At 36.8% G+C, this 5,252-nt stretch overlaps 1 pseudogene; it reads right to left on the bottom strand.

Annotated features, from left to right (window-relative positions):
* Positions 1-1,068: 1,068 nt before the first annotated feature.
* On the bottom strand, positions 1,069-4,960 carry LOC140164727 (leukocyte elastase inhibitor pseudogene; annotated as a pseudogene).
* Positions 4,961-5,252: the final 292 nt, after the last annotated feature.

The raw sequence follows: 5,252 nt of genomic DNA, 5'->3' as shown, positions 1-5,252 counted from the left end.
TATAACTGAATTCATTTATACAAACACAACCTTGAGTAAATTAGAGAGAGTACTTAAGGGATCTGGAATGGGCGATTCGATAGTATTTTTCGTGGGACATGAGAGCACATCAGACATATGGAATTGCATTCCTAATACGAAGAATGTCTTTCTGATATCAAATAATTTTCATTTTTTGAAAATCACGATCTAATAGGCCTACAAATTTTATGACAAATTATTAAAATTTGATATTTTTCATATATAACAGCCCTCGAAGTAAATTTTATAAATCTAATGACATATATTCTTAAAGTGTATGTAGCTGGGAGGAAAAGCCGTTCAATTGAAAAATTTTGACCTTTCATATTGAAAATATGGACTCAATATCTTCAATACGAAAGGTCAAAATTTTCAATTGATCGTCGGCTTTTTCATCCCACCTACATACACCTTAAGTAAAAATCATCATTTGCGAATTTCAAAAAATCAAAATTATTTTATATCAAAAGGACATTCTTCGTATTCAGAATACAATTCAACATGTCTGATGTGCTCTAATGTCCCACAATAATACTGTCCAAACGTTCATACCCCATCCCTTAAATGGGGAAACTTAGGCAGGCGATAAAGAGAAAATATATTTACTTTAGCACTTACGTACCCTGTCAATTGAGACTTAATGTCTGTTAAGTGAGGGCTGTTATTTGAACAGTTATGGGATTAGTTAATAATATTATTTTGATAAGTCTCAGGTGGTGGTCGCAGTGCATTCTCTAAATTCAGTAAATTTCCACCGTCAACCGTGTAATTGAATGGGATTATTTTGAAATTTTAAAACGCTTGAAATATCACAAACAAATAGGCCTATGTTAATAAATAATATAAATACAAGCTAAAACCGTTGGGGTTCGATACCCGGTTCGATAATGATCGATGCGAATTATAGAAACAGTTCAAACAATAAAATAACTACACCTTTATCTTGACACTTCCTCATTTGTTCGCCCTGTTCCTTTTTAAAGGAATTTTTATTATAACCTACTACCAAAGCCCTTTCACCTCATGCAATAAAAAAAATTTGTATATTGTACAATGTTACCAATGATATCATACTGGATAATGTAATTCGGGAAAGGATGAATAAGACCAAATTCCTTGGAGTAGCAATTGATGAAAATCTAACTTTGAAATTTCATATTAATATATCTAGAGGTGTTGGTGTAATAAACCAACTAAAATACTTTGTTCCCAAGCGAATAATGTACTCACTATATTGTACGTTAATACTTCCTTACATAAATAACGGTATCTTAGCATGGGAAAATAATTGTCAAAATATTTGGGAAAAGGTTTTAAAACTTCAAATAAAGCCACTTAGAATCATATCGAATAGTCACGTTTAAAGTCATTCAGCCCAAATTTTCAAGAATTGCTGGTGCCGCTAATGTTTTCTGGTTTATATACTGCGCCAAAAAGTATCCTTACACTTGGAAAAATAATCACAATTTCAAAACTGAACCATGTTGGGATAAATTTGTTTTTTAATAGATGCACTATCTAATCCTGCACACTATCATGATTATGACACCACATTGAATCCAATGCGACCTTAAGAAGTAAAGTTAGAAGCAATTAAATAGACGAAGGTCCAGTTTTATAAATGACAAACTGGCCTATACAAGGCGCAAAAAGATTCCAACAAGCGTATCAAAGAGACACAGTTTCTCCAATGAAGCTTTATTTAAAGCAGTTTTATTTTAATATTTACTTCTCTGTACTTTTCATAACTCATTTTATTTGTCAGCTCTTTTGTTTCAGTTTTCTTTTGTTCCTTTTGTTTTAAATTAAAGTCACGCATAAAATTAGCCATTCACCCCTCTCAAACCAGATGTCTAGTCCGTGGAGTTTTGAATAGGCCAGTCTGTCACTTTTAAAACTGGACCTTCGTCTAATCAAATGCTTGTAACTTTGCTTCTTGAAGTCACATTGTTTTTAATGGGGTGTCAGAATGTGCCGGATTAGATAGTGCATCTATGAAACAAATAAATTTACCGAAATATGGTTTATTTTAAAATATGGTTTATTTAAAAAATTAAAAGTGTAAGGATACTTTTTGGCGCAGGATAATGATGTCAGTTGATGCCTTTTCATTTGATTGGTCTAGTCCCCGGGTCTAATTACTCTGCCGAGAAACAAGATTGTATCGGTTGGATTGTGTCTTATGTAGAAAAGAAACGGTCTGTTTATGTTTACAACCCTGTTCAGTGAAAATGGAACCATAAACATGACAGTAGCAGCAGTAGCCTCACTGCCTTCTTCGTTCACGTCAATACTTGCTTTATGATTCACCTTGGATACGTACAATTTCTTTGTATTCTCCTGACACACGCCAGATAAATCAGCTTTCTCATTGTCAAATAAATCTACCAAACCCATCTTTTTCAAAATTGAATCCAGATCAACTTGTTCAGAAAGGGAAAATGTTGGCAAATTTAAAGTAATTTCCTGTTCAGTTCGGGTAATAACCGACCATCGCCAAAATGTTTCCGGTGATAGTTGCCTTTCAAGGTCATCTAGCGCATAGTTATATCTAGGGACAACTATTATCATGCTGAACACTTTGCCCTTGTAAGGCAATTCAAGAACTTCACACTGACACACGTGGTCAAATCCGTATGAAAAACGTCCCCTGTGATGTATCATCGATACTTCAACAGATACGTTATGGGAAGTGTGAAACATACCTGGTCTCGTCAATTTCTTATGGAATTGTTGCTCCCATTTGGCTTTAAAATATACAGCATTGACGAGCACTAGAACAGTTTCCGGATTCAAGTCATCTCGACCTATCAAATTCTTTATTTTATTATTTGTTTGTTGTCGGACCCATGTGTTGATAATTCGTCTGGCCTTGCGTTTGACTACATTTTCTGCGGTAGCATTAAAATATTTCTTCGTGTCGTAAATAAATTGCTCTCTTAAAGATACGCCACTGTCCATTATAAAGATCCGATTTGCCGATCGAAGAGAATAGGATTTCGTTAAAGACGACATAATGACGTCATTCAGATCGTAGAACGATCTGTGTAACTGTAAATCCTCTGATGAATCGATCCCCAAGGCGTCCAGAATTTGTTTCGATGTGTTTCCGCGTGCACCAAGATACACCATCGCTAGACTATTTAAAATACTGTACGGGGAAAACAATATGTTATCATTGTTTGAATCGGTTGCAATTTCTCTATAAAGATCCAGCGCAAATCTGTTATTGACGTCACTTGTTTGACGATTATCCAATATGTAGAAGCAGTCCAAGCCAAAATCTGCACTTGACACGTAGCTCTTCGGCTTACTGCTGCTTTCGTAGTCATGGTAGTAGTCTTCTGACTCGTCATACTCGTTCCCAATGGTTATAGCATCGTCTCCGGTTGTAGGCGATCCATTCCCTATTTTAGTGATGAGTAATGCTACGAACGTCGTCCACAACAAAAAACGAGACGCCATTTGGAACGCACAATTGTCAAAAGTTCTGGTATAATCCTCCAGCAACTCTGTAAATAATTAAGAGAAATATATTATGATCGGTAGGTGCTAAGAGAATAACAATTACTTTTGCAAATAAACCATTCAAGGGAAAGGTGAAAACATACAGAAACTACGCAGCTTTGAAACACAAATATCAGCACCTCCGTATTGTAGTTTCATAATGTAGCTGTTTAAAACATTTCAGGGTTTGTTATCTTTCGAAAATGTGTTCGATAAAAGCTAGCTAACAATAGTTTAGGGGTGGTGCAATAATTATGTGTACCCCGGGGGTGAATTCTCAAAATGGTCTGCCAAAATCGCTTGCCCCCCCCTTTGGCCGTGCCAAAAAACCTTTGCCCCCCCCTTTCGACGTGCCAACAAACCTTTGCTCCCCCCCCCCTTTTGATGTGCCAAAAAATCTTTGCCCCCCCCCCGTACACATGCAAGATTTTGGGGAACCTGAATTTGAAACTTTAAATTGTCTTAACATGTAATGCGAGCGCAGCGAGCAGGAAATTTAGCATATTTGAACGTGTTCGTAACGTTTTCCTACGCCTTTTTAGGGCTTAATATACACTGAGCTCAAAAAGAAACTTATAATTTTTACAACTTGTGAATCACAAGGTCATATCTTAAAATACTGTCAATCAAAATGAACCAAAATTACACACAGGATTACTTTAATACTCTACTCAAAACACGTGTCAGTAACCAAGCAGTTGTGCAACTGACACAACAGTAAAATGCACTGTCATGGGACAGCTTCCTGGAAGTTCCTCCACTTTCACAGCCCAACATTTGGCACTCAGCACAAAAAATCTGTGAGAATGCACGCAAGATCCTTGCACAGATGATAAAACGGTGCTGCTTTCTGCTTTTCATACACTTTTTTCATGAAACAGGGCTGGGCTGTGAAAGTGGTCCAGGAAGCTGTTCCATGTCAGTGCATTTTGCTGTTGTGTCAGTTGGATAACTGCTTGGTTACTGACATGTCAAAGTAGAGTATTAAAGCAAACCTGTGTAATTTTGTTCAATTTGATGGACAGGATTTCAAGATATGACCTTGTGAAAATTATAAGTTTCTTTTTGAGCTCAGACTAAAACAATGCCCAAAATATCTGTGCCAAAAATTGCTTGCCCACCCCCCCCCCCTCGACCTGCCAAAATCGCTGACCCCCCTTTCGACCTGCCAAAAAAAGCTTGCCCCCTTTGGCCTGCCAAAAATCTTTGCGCCCCCCCATATAATTCACCCCAGGGGTACACATAATTATTGCACCACCCCTTATTTACCTTTATTATAGTAAGTCTGGTATTGTAAACTTCAACCTCCGCCACATTAGCAGTTGTGTTGTGTAAATTATGACTCGTTGCATGATCAGCAGCGGCTTCAGCTATGAAGTAAAGCGGTGACCAAATATTGAGGACCACTGTCCACGCCTCACAATGTTCAAAAGGCCTATCATTCATATGGTGTAGCTCAATAAATCTTACAAACTTAAATACATACTAGGAGAGACTTAAAGTAGACTGATTTATTTGATTTCCTGTAATGTTCCACATTTACAATAGCACATATATTTAAGCAGGTGCATAATCACCGATGCCATCACTCATGATGCCCACAAAATGTTTTGTCATGGTAACTGTTTACGTGTTCCTATGGTTACCATGCATTGCCATTATCGTTAATGATCTGAAATTATTTGGTTTTTTTATCGACTGTTCAGAGTACATTAGCACCTATA

This window comes from Amphiura filiformis, chromosome 11, assembly GCF_039555335.1.
Source record: "Amphiura filiformis chromosome 11, Afil_fr2py, whole genome shotgun sequence".
Taxonomy (NCBI): Eukaryota; Metazoa; Echinodermata; class Ophiuroidea; order Amphilepidida; family Amphiuridae; genus Amphiura; species Amphiura filiformis.
The sequence above is the reverse complement of the archived record's forward strand: the minus strand, read 5'-3'. Positions and strand labels throughout refer to the sequence as shown.